At 43.6% G+C, this 13,944-nt stretch overlaps 1 long non-coding RNA gene across 1 annotated transcript; it reads left to right on the forward strand.

Moving 5' to 3' along the window:
* The first annotated feature begins 1,703 nt into the window (after positions 1-1,703).
* LOC134511949 (uncharacterized) lies at positions 1,704-13,944 on the forward strand. The gene is made up of 5 exons (XR_010070010.1): positions 1,704-1,767; positions 2,368-2,448; positions 7,560-7,643; positions 12,437-12,575; positions 13,361-13,944. It is a non-coding gene; the product is annotated as an uncharacterized LOC134511949 (long non-coding RNA).

A 13,944-nucleotide genomic window follows, 5' to 3' on the forward strand; every position in this document is an offset into this window, starting at 1 on the left:
GCGGGCGAGCGGGCTGCGGGACTGCGCATGCGCCCGGCGGCCGGCGGGGGGCGAACGGAGCCGGGCGCGGGGCGGGGGAGCCTCTGGTGCTTTCCCGCCCTTGGTGCTGAGGGGAAGGGAAGGTGGTCGTTCAGCCTGGAGAAGAGAAGGCTCCGGGGAGACCTTAGAGCCCCTTCCAGTCCCTAAAGGGGCCCCAGGAAAGGTGGGGAGGGACTGTGGATCAAGGTAATGGTTTTATACTTTAGGGAGATTTAGATGAGATCTCAGGCAGAAATTCTTTACTGTGAGGGTGGTGAGCCCCTGGCCCAGGTTGCCCAGAGAAGCTGTGGCTGCCCCATCCCTGGAGGGGTTCAAGGCCAGGCTGGACGGGGCTTGGAGCAGCCTGGTCTGGTGGGAGGTGTCCCTGCCCAGGGCAGGGGGTTGGAAATGGATGATCTTTAAGGTCCCTTCCAACCCGAACCATTTTATGATTCTATGAAGTAAGAGGCGGTGAGGTGAGGAGTGGCCCCTGCCCGTCACCCTGGGGGCAGAACCGAGGTGGTGTTGGCGGCTGCCGCGGGCCTCAGCCCGGCTGAAGGCTTTGGGAATGTTTTCCCTTCTCCTCGGGAGCCTCGCCGTGCTGGAGGCGGGTGGGGGGGATTCTGGGGCTTCTCCAGGGGAAGTAACGCTAAAAATAGGCGGCGTCCTCATGCTGCAGAAGGTGGTAACGCTGGTGTTCGTAGCAGGCGCCAAATGGCCTCGGGACGGCCCTGAAAAATAGGCATGGCCTCCTTTAGGATAATTTTTTGTGCCTAGTAACTGAAAAGGGTGAGTTTAGTGTGAGGTAATTGGCATAAATGCTTCCTGTCTTATTAGGCTGTGGCTGAGTTTTCCTTCCGTCTCTCCCTGCAGTGCTGTTTTGCAGTTACGTGTCTGAGGCAGGTTGTACCTCTCACGGCGAGCGTTTTGCAGGAGGATAGAGAGAAATAAACGCATGGGCTCTGAGCACACGAAAGGTTGTGCCATGTGTCCTTTGAGGTACCGCTTTACTTTCCACCCTGCGGAAAGAATAAATGTGGTTTATGGTGGTTTTTCCTGCTTTTCGTCCTCTCCATCACTGACTGGTGCCGCATTCTTAGGAGTGCCAAAATCCTGCTTTTATGAACTGTAAAACTATCGCGCTGCTGGCAGCAGTTCCCGCTGTGCTGCAGTTAAATGCACCTGCAAGGAGGGACAAATGCTGAGTATTTCTAGGATCCCGTATTTTTGCCACAAGGTGGCATCAAAGATGACAGTTTATGGCCTGGCAAGAACGACTTTTGCCCGATCAAGGTCTGCACGGTGTATTTCTTGCAAGGAGGTAACACACAGATACATTGCTTCCAAGCAATGAAAGCAAACCCTTACCTCTAGCTGAAGGTCAGCCTACCATAAAGATCAAAGTTGCAAAACACAGAATCATTTCTCTAGGAGGGAGCAACATGACAAGCTCTTCGTCATTTCCAGGAATATAGAACCATTGAGACCATCCGGTCTTAAGAATTCTGGGGCTAAAAGAGTATCTGAGAGGCTCAGCTTCCAAGGGGGTCATTTGGCTATAAGAAATAGGGATGTTTTTAACAGGAGGGGGGAAAAAACCCCAGCAGATGAACAGTGACAATGTAAAGAGAGGAAAGGAGAAAATGGCAGAGTGGTTAATATTTGGCTTTTATTGTTTGTACAAGATCAGATGTCAAGAAATGTGAGTGAGGCAAGGCAGGAGACATCATGACTGTGTTAACTCATTACGTAAGTCTGGAAGCACCTTCACGAAAACCTTGAATAGAGGCAATTGCTTTTCTCAGCAGTGATGTTCTGTAACTGTAATATGGAAGAAAAAAGCCCAACAAAACAGTTATCCTTTAGGTATTTAAGATTCCAGATGAAATTAAGGAATGTCCTGTTAGAAGTAAGGATCAGGCTAAGAAAGCTGGCTTTTAATATGTATATATAGGCGTCTCTTTTTCTTTTTTTTTTTTCTCTGACCACAGCTTTATGCACTCTGCTTTGAATTAATTGGAGACAATGTACACCATCATGGATGTGGTCAGCACTAACTTGGAAAAATTATCTTCCATTTTTCTTTCCTACACGCTGTATAGTGGTTTTTATTAAATACTTGCATTGAAGTGACGTCTAGAGACTAGAGTCTGTTGGTCTAGGAGCTATGTTGCACACACGAAAAGTGAGTGTCAGTTCTGAAGAGCTTATTTTCCAGAGAGATAACGCAGAAAATTGCTGGTAATAGCTTTATGTTTTATTTGGGAATAATTTGGGAATTTAGTGTTGCGTTACTTCCTTCGTTTACAGAGCTAAGCACAGACATGCGTGTTGTTCCTATTCTTGCAGACTGCCCGAGAACATAAAAATTATTGCCAGGCTGTTTCTGACCAGTCATGAATGTGTCATTTTAAAGCACAGACTAATAAGGTGGGTGTGTCGTTTAACAGCATGGTCTCGAGGTGGATTACTGAAGTGCGGATTGGAACTGATTACTTTTTTTTTAAAAAAGGACAGATGGTGCAAATGACATGAATAAGGGGTCAGCAAGCCATAGTTACCTGTATGACCAGCTCCAAATATTTTACCTTCCTGGTGTATGCATAACTGTATTTTTTGACCAGCAGAGGGTAGTGTCATTCCAAACAATTGCTTTCGGTGCGCTCCTATAGCAGCTTTATTGTGTGTTTTGCCACTGAGAGGTGAGAATATAGGACTTCCAGATAATTTTGCAATTTGTAAAAACGAATATTCAAGCCTGGAATGTATTTTAAAATTCAGTTTACAACATATAGTTTTTTGTAACTGAACGAGTGGAGCTCATCAGTTTCTTCTTCCTCGTGGCACTGCCGGCTCTGTGTCTCATTCCAAGTCATCCTCGTGTCTGCTCTCCCCTCCGTACCAGATTCCCTCATGCTCCTGCCTGCTCTACTCCAGGACGTATAGAGTTTTCCTTTTCTCTGACACTCCCCACTTTCTTCTCTCCCCTTCTCAGAGTCACTTCACATCCTTTTCTCCCATTTTCCCTTACACATGTATCGGTGCTTGTATTTTCTTTCCTGTTTGTGTGTATTCCTACTTTCCTTCTCTGCCCAAGCTCCCCTATTTCCTGCTCTTTCTGTAGCACTTATGCAGCAAACTGTTCTTAGCTCTGTGTATGGTTTCAGAGCTCTTCCTTCCTAAAATTCCCTGAGCTACTTTCTTTTCCAGTGGGAGGCTGAGTCATTCAGAGGGTAACAACATGCCAAGAATTCTTGGATGGGTTTCGCAGGGATGAAGTTGGGCATTATCATGCTGGAAGGTGCTGGCAAACGCTTCCAACCACTTTAATGAATAATTGCAGAGGAGCTGAGTCCGTAGCTCAGCTAACTGTGTGTCAGGGAATCCATGTGCCTGCGTTTTCCCTGTTGTGGTTTAGTTGGTTTCCCCCACAAATCAGTAGCTTTCCACTGACATTTAAAACTTCACTGGAAATCAATTAGATACAGAAACTCGAAGTAGTGCCTCCAAACAGGAAAAGCTTTTTGAGCACAGGCCCTGGTAAGCTCAAGCAGAGCTTCAGCGCAGCTTCTCTTAGCAAGTGGCTGTGGAGGTTTAGAATGTTGAGAGCAGCCCTGCCGAGAAGGACTTGGGAGTACTGGTGGATGAAGAGCTGGACGTGAGCTGGCAATGTGTGCTCGCAGCCCAGAAAGTCAAACGTATCCTGGGCTGCATCCCCAGCAGCGTGGGCAGCAGGGCGAGGGGGGGGATTCTGCCCCTCTGCTCCGCTCGGGGGAGACCCCCCTGCAGTGCTGCCTCCAGCTCTGGGGCCACCAAAATAAGAAGGACATGGACCTTTTGGAGCAGGTCCTGAGGAGGGTCACAAAAATGATCCGAGGGCTGGAGCCCCTCTGCTGTGAGGACAGGCTGAGAGAGTTGGGGGTGTTCAGCCTGGAAAAGAGAAGGCTCGGGGGAGACCTTATTGCAGCCTTCCAGTACTTACAGGGGGCTTATAAGAAAGATTGGGACAGACTTTTTAGCAGGGCCTGTAGCAATAGGACAAGGGGTAATGGCTTTAAAGTAAAAGAGGGGAGATTTAGACTAGATCTAAGGAAGAAGTTTTTTATGCTGAGGGAGGTGAGACGCTGGCCCAGGTTGCCCAGAGAGGTGGGAGATGCCCCATCCCTGGAAACATCCCAGGCCAGGTTGGATGGGGCTCTGAGCAACCTGATGTAGTTGAAGATGTCCTTGCCCATGGCAGGGGGTTGGACTAGGTGGCCTTTAAAGGTCCCTTCCAACCCAAACCATTCTATGATTCTATGACATTACCACTTTCTGTCTGCTTTTCACAGCGGTTGAAGATCGGTGCCAGACTCGCACCAGAGGGCACTCTGAAGCTCCGCTGTACCTATACGGCTCTGCAGACAGTAATCCTGGTGCCTGGGCGATAGGAAAGACTCGGGGATGATGACATTGGGGGGATTGCTCAGTAGACACGAGTGTGAGCTTTTAGACAATATTTCCAAGGGTGCTTGATATTAGGGCAAGAAATAGGGCATGTGTGGGCTATTGCTGTAAGGACCCCATGAGGGTATTAGTGCAGATCAAAGTGTGAAAAATGTACAGGCTCTTTAAAGCTCTGCCAATACCAGCAAATTAAACAGCATCAGGGATGTTCCTGAGCACTGGTACTCAGTTGTTTCTCCTGATTCTCGTTAATCCTTCCATGGTTTTAGCCTGGGCCCATCAGCAGTTTCCAAAAATGCTCCAGGGCATGGTTTGAGGGATACATCCTGCCATCCCCAGTAGGCAGATTGTGTGCTTTCACTGACTTTTTGAGGCTGTAATAGAACAGACGTTGGATGGCCTCTGCCAGTTGGCCTCAGGGGCAGAGAATGGTCCCAGACTTGTTTAATTTACTGATGTGGGTGGAATCTCAGAGACTAGACTAGACCATCCACTAGACTGAAAATCTGGATTTGCAAACCCTGTTGGGTTTAGGCAACAGCAACTGAAGGGGGGTTACCCCCGTCTGTTCCCCCACTCTGCTACCGAAGGTTACTGCCTCCTACCAAAGGGCCAGAAGGTTTATTTTCTCTTCAGTCATGTCTGGCCGACCCCGCTCAGTAAATGAGTTCTCCCACTGATTTTTGTTTTCTGATCATGCTGCTAGCTTTGATGGGGAGCACTTTTTTTTCCTAAAAATATAACAAGCAATCTTATTTGATGACATGAATCATGGAGAAAGGAAGTCTCATCTACCTGGAGTTCATAATCTTTGATGTCACAAGACATACACAATTTAATATAAATAAAATCACTATTCCATAATAATAGACACATCTTTCAACATTGTACAAAACCAGATGTTTTACTGTAGGAACTTACCTGTAATTACTGAAGTGCGTAGACTTGGGATTTTAAAGAAAACTTTGAATACAACCGGAGCACAAATAGATTAGTTTTAAGTAAATGATGATTTGAAGGCAGGTCCTGTTGACAAAAGACTCTTGCGTTAACTGATGCTGCCAAAGCTCTCAAATTTCTTAGCATCACTACATTTCTCTTTTCCCCCTCAGACCAAGATCCTGAATTCACGCGATTATATCTGTCAGTTTTGATTTAAAACCAGAAGCACATAACTTTCCTGGTTTTGAAGACAAGCTCAAAGCCATAATCCAAAAGGCTAAAAGCTACAGCAAACAAAAAGCTAAAGGCAGAGAAAAAAGCTTCACATTTTTTCAAGACTCTTGTATTTTAAGCCCATTTCTGGGTGGTTTTTTTTTCCCCACTCTGGGTGATGTAATACAAAATCATCCTTGGCTTGGCCTTTGTTAAGCGTTGCTGTTAGCTGCCACAGCCCCATTCGTGACAGTAAAGTGGCACTTGCTAACAAAAACTGCACAGTGTGCAGTCCTTCATCTTTTGTTCACACACTGTTGCTTTCCATCTTTTTGAAGCTTGTTCCGGAATCAAACCGTTTGCCTTAAAACACGGTCCCTATATTGAACAGGGAGTCCATGAAGTGAAGGTTTATTGTCTTAGTATATCTGTTGCACCCAACTTCCAAAATATTTTTCCAAATTCCAGGTCTGCAGAAATGAGCCAGGCCTTCAAGGTAGTGTGTCTCCTCACTGGTGATACGTCTCCTCACTGGTGATACGTCTCCTCAAGCCCAAGTTCTTTTTTCAGGATCACATGCCCTGCCTCATCATGCTCCTCCGATCATTATTTTACGCCTTTCGTGGGCTATATATGCATTTAAAAGCAGGTAGCATCCTACTCGTGTGGCCTCGGAAGTCTATTTGTTAATGATATTTCTTCAGGTATGTTTGTAGTAATTCTGTTGTAATTCTGCGCTCTGTGTATCCCCTTTTCTTTTTCCTTTCAAGTAGGTTGCTACTCCTGCAAGGGCACCATCAGTTTGAAATAATATTTTAATATTAAAAAATAAGTTATACCTGATAGAAGTGTAAAGATGTCCTGAAGGAGATCAGCGTGCAATTTTTTAAATTGCTTATAAACATACCTTACTTAATTATCTAAGATAACTTAGAACCATATTTCTAAGAACTGTAAATGCTGTAAACACAGTAGAAGGCCCTGAGGCGAAATGGCTGGTTTTCAAGCGTATTTAGAACAACAGTCTCCAAAACAACAAACTGAATTCTCTGTTTATTATGCATAGTGCCATAGATAACAAAAATTACCATTGCTGTGTTATCTTTTTACCTGTGGGTGTTTCTGAGAACAATAATTATGTAAGAGCAAAACACAATATTCTGCTGAACTTGTAAAGAGAGAGACGTTACTGAATTCCAGTTGCTGTCACTGATAATTAGCTTTCCCTGACTCTGTAAAGTGCCACGGAGCAAAACCAACACGGAGAGTGCCACTGCAATTTACAGCGGCTCAAATCAGTGTTTTTGTACAAATCTGGTTTCAAGGCTAGGAAGAAGGTTAAGAGGGACTGTATTGTTTCATGTAGCACTAAAATATATTTAAATACGTATTTGTCTTTTGCTGGGCTGAGTTAGAGACTTGGGGTCCAGCAGTCCTTTAGTACGCTGTCTTGCTTTTAGCGAAAGACTGAAGCTCTGTGAAGACTTTTCAACCTGGTTCACGCTCATTTTTGATTTTGTCCTGGGTTGTGAGTGGCATTCACTGTACTGTGTGAGCAGGGGGGCTTGTACTAGCAGTAGTTCTTTTTTGGACCAAAGCAGCGTTTTAGCCCAGGCAAAGCAGTTCTTGCATTAAAATTTAATTGTAGGTACACTGTGTATTCAAGTATAAATCGTCTCACTGATAATGGCAATACACCTGCCAAGTGCCCTTCTGAACTGCTATCAGACATCACATTCGCTTGACAAGTATGAAAGCATTTATCAAAAGATGTATGTTAGCAAGTGTGCCAGAAGCTTCTTTGTGGGAAAGAAGTGAGGTCTTTTGTTCTCCCTCTCTCAGTTGTTAGTGATAATGACTCATATGTTGCTTATAGCCTCAAAAATACAATAGCCGTAGTTCAGAAAGCAAATGGGAGCTCTGCTTTTCTTTATGAACAGGTGATGAAAGATTTTAAGAGAAAAAAGAAGGCAACCCGTCTTAGGATTTGAATCAGACAGCTGCGGCAGCAAGCTTGACCAAAGGTGAGTGAAGAAACAGATACAAAGGGAACGATCACAGCTTTTAGTTGGCCCTGATGTTGTCTGCTTCTGATGCCAAAGGAAAAACTGTGGAACTGTGGAAAAGGAACATGACTCTGACTTATGCCTCGTTTTATGTTTACGTGTTCCCTTTGTGCTGTACCATGCTTGTGTCTGTTGTGGTTTTCTTCAGAGAGAGCATTTTGTAAGCTCATCTTTGCTGGAGCCCCTGTCGCTAAGGTGCATTTGTTCTTTGTCTGCTCCTGATGCCGTGAAGCTGAAGCAAAGAAAAACTTAAGCGTTAAGACAGGAAGATCAATTTGAGTGACTAGCTCCCCATGGCAGAAGTTGATGGTAGTGAAGTTGTTGCTTCTAGCGCTAGGAGACATCTCATGACTCTTTATCATTGCATTCACGTAATTGCTTTGAAAGCTTAATAAGATTAAATCTTATGAAACAGAACTGTGTTCCTTTCATTTCACTCAAGCAGATACAGTACTTTTTCTATGGGGTATTACCACATCTTTTGTTCGCTTATATTTTGTACTTTAATGTATATTTTTTTTCCAGTGTAAGAAGAGGTGTTGAGTGGTCTTCTTCTATACAGTAGTCATAATTTAGTTGAGAGAGATGAGATAATCTGGTAGCAAAACATTGGTATGTTAGTTGAGAAGTGCAATCTAATCCTTTTTGTGTAATTATTTGTGTTGTGGTCTTGATTTGATTCCTGTTCTGCTTGTCCGCATCCTTCTACTGGTCAATTTACAGCGTGAACACTTGGGTGTATGGATTATCATTGCAGTGTGGCAAGCAATCAGATCTCAGATGGGATCTCTAACCCTAATGTAATACAAAGAATTAGTAATAGCAATGATCTTGCAATATTACATGAACATTAAAAGTATGTTTCACAGCACTGTTACATGATGCAGTAGAAAATTACTCATTTTACTGGGTCGTAAATCAACAGATAGTTAAATGCTTTGCCTGAGATGACAGGAAGGCTGTGGATTATGTGGAGCGACTAAGCAGCATCTAGGCCTCTTGGCTCCCAAGTTTGTATCGTGGTCACGAGATCAAAGGAAAGTACGGACCCCCCCAGGATGCCCCCTGCAGCCAATTCAAGTTATTGGTAAACCTGAGAACCGTGATACCAGAAAGTGTAACCCAGCTGCTGTCTAGAGAGCACACAGTCTGTGCTCAGGTCACTGGGTATGATTTTGTTGGCTGGTTTTTTCTACCTTCAGTTGCTGTTTCTTGGGTGTGCCGTAAAGGAGGGCAATGGCTTTGCTGTTTGCTGTGGACATGCTGGACCCAACGTTGATCAGCTGAAGCTTTGAAAGTTTTCATGAGGGTGAGATGAGGGCGCTGAGTATCAAGAGACTTTCTTTCTTCAGTAAGATGTTAGGAATCATCCTTCAAGACAGATAATAAGAGGGAACTTGTTATAAAGACAACATCGAGACACCGTATCTTTGAAACGACTTCTGTGACAAGCCTGCCACTTCCCAATTATTCTGTTTCTACCTTTGTATGAGTTTTAGCCTGGTAAGAGGTGCCACATTAAAGGCTCTGAAGCCTGAACTTCCATGTCACCTTTAAACAAAAATTGGCCAGATTCAGCCAGTGCATAACTGCAGACGATTGCTAATTTTCTGTGATGCCACTGCTTTCCCAGAATTGGAATTTTTTGTTATAAACACCCATTTTCTCCCACCTTCTCTGATTTCTAACCCTCAGGATTTCAGAAAACAATTCAGTATGTGACTGAAATGAGTTTTCAGAAATCTTGGGAAAAAATAGTTCTGAGAAACATGAACCAATGCCTTTCTTCTCAGTGGGTAGTATTACGGACTTGACAAATGAGTTTGTTTCATTTTAGTTGGAATTGGACTAATGTGCCATCACAATTTCCCGGTCTGGCTAGTGGCCTTGTAACTCTGAACAATGACGATTTTAAAGCTGATTGATAGAAGATCTCTGATGGAAAAAGTGACAGGAGCAGTAACAACTGTGCCGCTTAGATAAACACTTTTTTTTTTATAAGATCTATGTGGTTATAGGCTTGTCAAGTGCTTATAAGGAAGCCAGAAGCAGTAATATAATACAAACAAAATGTATGAAAACAATAAATGAACAATATTTTCAGGGCTAATTTTCAGGCAAGACACAATCTGCTAATTAAATTTACTGATGACATAAAATTGGAAGGCAATATCAAAACAAAGGAGGGATGGAAATTCCTATAGGAAGCACTGCATAACCTTGAGCATTGGGGTGATAGAAATCAAGTGAAGTTCGATAGTATGAATCACAAAGGCAGGTACTGGGGCCTAAGGAAAAAAATGTTGATTAAAAAGAGGAGATTTGCAGAAAGAGTGGAGGTAAAACATCTGGATGCAGTTGCCAGCTGCTAGCGTACTGTGGACCAGCGCTAAGATGCGCCCAGATGAAGGCAAATGAAATCTTAAAATGTCTCTGGTTGCTGTCTCAGAATACATGGAGCAAGCTAATGTTCTGCAGAAAGACGACCTATTTAATGTAAAAGACAATGTTGACACAAGAACAAATGGAAAGACGTAAGTGTAAAATGCAAAGTAGGAGAAGATTTCTAAGCAAAAAAATGAAACACGTTTATTTTAAGCTTTGATTCCCATGCTTTTAGTAGCATTCATGATTCGGGGCTTCATTTCCAGTCATGATGTCAGTTACGTTACTAGAATTGCAGCTAAAACCTGTGTGGGCTTATTTGCTCTCATTAATACTTTTCCTTGCTGTAATGTAACAACCTCCAAGAAACCTGGGAAGCAATCTTAAAGAAAAGCCAAAATCAAGTTACCAGTTGTGTCAGGGCTCACTAGGCTGTGCCAGAGGAAAACTGACCCTACGTAATTTGTCTAAACAATAAATATAAATGGGAAGAGTGGATTTTAATTAAGCTGCGGATCAAACAGAGGATCTCAGAAATGCCATGTCTTGGTTAGTCTGTTTTTGGCAGAATCTTCAGCCCAACCCCCCAAAAGAAAATCAGGCCTAGCTAGGATACGGAAAACCAACTTGCATGTTAGAGCAAAACTGAAACTGAAGGTCAGCAAAGGGAGCCAGATGTATGTTTTCTTTCATAAGTAAATATACCTTAAAGAGACAGAGCCTGAGCTTCTTTTTTATGAGCTAGGACTTGAAAGAAATCTTGGCTGTGTAGGGTTCTGCGTCACTGTTTGTGAAAGCGCTCGCTCCAGTCCAATTCCGCAATCTCAAACTGGTAAGCCACCAGTAACAAGGATAACGAATACTTAAGATTCCAAGACACAGACTTATAATGAACCAAGAAACTAGACTTGGTAATACTCCATGGAAAACGAATCCTGCTGGTTCTGATGAAAAGAGAGTGTGGAGAAAAAAAATTAAAAAAAGGGAGCCTTTGTATGCTAAAGGATGCAATGCATTCAAGACGTATTTAAAATGTATTTGTGCATGTGAAAACCTAATTCCCTCTCTTGGTGTTTGCAATCTGAGATGAATCTAATGAACTGATGTCAAGAGTCAGTAGACCGTAACTTTGCAAATTTGACAGGCTGAGAGAGTTGGGGTTGTTCAGCCTGGAGAAGAGAAGGCTCCGAGTAGACGTCATAGCGGCCTTCCACTCCCCTAAAGGGGGCCTACAGGAAGGATGGGGAGGGACTCCGGATCAGGGAGTGTAATGATAGGACACGGGGCAACGGCCTCAAACTGAAAGGGGGTAGATTTAGATTGGATTTCAGGAAAAAATTCTTGACTGTGAGGGTGGTGAGCCCCTGGCCCAGGTTGCCCAGAGAAGCTGTGGCTGCCCCATCCCTGGAGGGGTTCAAGGCCAGGTTGGACGGGGCTTGGAGCAACCTGGTCTGGTGGGAGGTGTCCCTGCCCAGGGCAGGGGGTTGGAACTGGATGATCTTTAAGGTCCCTTCCAACCTGAACCATTCTGTGATTCAGTGAAATTTCTTCAGAAATGTGACTGATATCTTACCAGGGTAATCACAGCTCATGTGGAGACCACAAAAAAGCATAATTTGCAATAAAAATTATTATTTTCCTTTAACCAGTTGTAATGGGGCCTCTGTTTGAGGCTCCCTATTTAGTTTTAATTAACGTTTATGTTTTTCATCCAAGGTTCTGTCTTGAACTGACTCATCCCTACCTCCCCCTGAAATTTCAGCCAGAGCTGTTCAGTTGTTTCCCAGCATGAAAAGAGAAGAATAGGTTGGTTTTCAGTTTTAAAACATCTTAGAAACACAAATGCTTTTGTGTTTCTTCAGTTTGGCAAGAGGATGGACTTTGTGTTAGGACTGCGCCTCTTGTGCCCGTGAAAATTGACCTAAATTTGGCCAAGTCAGAAGCCTTTGAAAAAGAGTCTCACTTCTCATGTTCTGGGGAGATTGTCCTGAACTTCAACAGCAAAATAAAACAGTGGGTGGGAGAATGACAGAGACTGGATGAGAAGATGGTGGGAGAGAGGGGACATGAACAGGAAACTAGGACTGGCCTTATGAAAGTGTTGGATTGGCTGTGGGGGAGTAGAGACAGATTTACCTAAACAGTCTGGTGTGCGTGGGGACAAATATATCGGACAAACCAAACAGAAATGACAGGATGTATAGGAAGTGAGAAACTGAGACTGAGCAAGAGATGTTCCCTATAGGACTGGAGAGATTACTTCTCCCCTGTCTAGGGTATTATAAAAATAAGAAAGACATGCTGAAGTTCTATTATGATGAAAATAATAGAAAAATGTAGAATAAATGAATATTTTCTTTCTTCAGGTTTGGCCAGCTTGCAGTGAATATGGCATTGGAACATGCATGAAACAAGGAGGAAAAAAGGAGTTGAGCTGCTGTTGCTTCAAAGGCTGGATTACTGCCACATCCCTGAGATATCCAAATTATGAGTTTGTGCGTCGTGGTAAGATCTGTATTTCCAGTTCACTTAAGACTCAGACTATCTAAATTTGATGCATAAAGAAAATGACACCAGTCTCTCCTTGAGTGAGTGTTGTTCTTTTTGTGAACCAAATGAGGAAGCGGGGATCTGTGGAAAGCCAGCACCAACTCAAGATAATTAAAATCCATTATAAGGTATATATGCAAAGGGCATTAATTAAGGTGGTGCAGCTGACACTCGCTTTGGTATTTCCTAGCTTTTGAATGCTTGGATTTGCTAATTTCATTAGTGTTCTTTTCTCGTCCTTTTTGTGTGTTTAATTGATGTTGTGTATTTTTTGTATAGAGGTAGAGCCTGGAAGCCCTAGGCAAGGATTGTCAGGCTTTGCAGTCACAACATGGAATAGCTGTCAGAAGCCCCTATGTTTCCATTACTACTGACTTGCGCCAAATTTGAAAAAAACTGAGATGTATGAACTTTGTTTTGGGAACACGAATAGTGATGTGTAGCCCCAGACTTGTCTATTTAGACTGTGAGCTTTTCAGAACCGGAGACGTGTTATCTTTGAACAATTTGTACTGTCCTGTGCTAGCACCTTAGGACTCTCAATTCTGTGGTGATAAAGATGGTTGGTAATAATTTGTAACGTAAAACCTTTTAAAATCCTTAAGCCTCACTGGGGCATGTCAGAACTTCCCAGCTGGATGTTGCGGGCTGAGTGTTGCTAACAGACAATACAGATTGTCATTTTGTTTCGTTGTAAATGCTTGTGGTTTTGAAGACATCCATTCTTCTCCTTCCCACAGAGCTCAGAATGATTTGGGCACGCAGTAGTGACCGTGAAAGTTTCTGGCTTCTCTGCATTTCTTAGATAAGCTGCTTGGTTTTGTAACACATTAAACAGCTAGAATCGTCTTCCCTGCAAACGCTCGAGTGACCATCACTCATCTCCTCAGGCAGGCAGGCAGGCGGTCAAGGACAGTCTGGCTGTCTTGTTCTTCATCCTGTGGTCCCCTCTGACTGAGCTGGGAAAATAGAGCTTCCTCAGGTCAGGACTGTCTGTGGAGCTCACTCCCTGGGGATGCCAGCCATCGTTCTGCTCCAGCCGTCTTCAGGTCTCCCGGTGCAGCTCTTCAAAGTCAGTACGTTTTTTGGCAGCTCCATCTTCCCTTTCTTTAAACTTATTTGATATGTTTAATACAGGGAGGTTGTGATGTCCACTTAAGTGTCTGCCGTATCCTAAAAGCCTGGATAAAAGATTTAGTTAAAATTAAAGAAAAAGATAACAGCGGGTTAAATTTGTTGTGGTCTGATTGCGTGGAAGTCTGTAGAGTTACACCTGGAGTGACTCTGGTGTAACGCGTGTGGCAAACTTGTGACTGACAGGAGA

Source organism: Chroicocephalus ridibundus, chromosome 1 (genome assembly GCF_963924245.1).
Source record: "Chroicocephalus ridibundus chromosome 1, bChrRid1.1, whole genome shotgun sequence".
Lineage (NCBI taxonomy): Eukaryota > Metazoa > Chordata > Aves > Charadriiformes > Laridae > Chroicocephalus > Chroicocephalus ridibundus.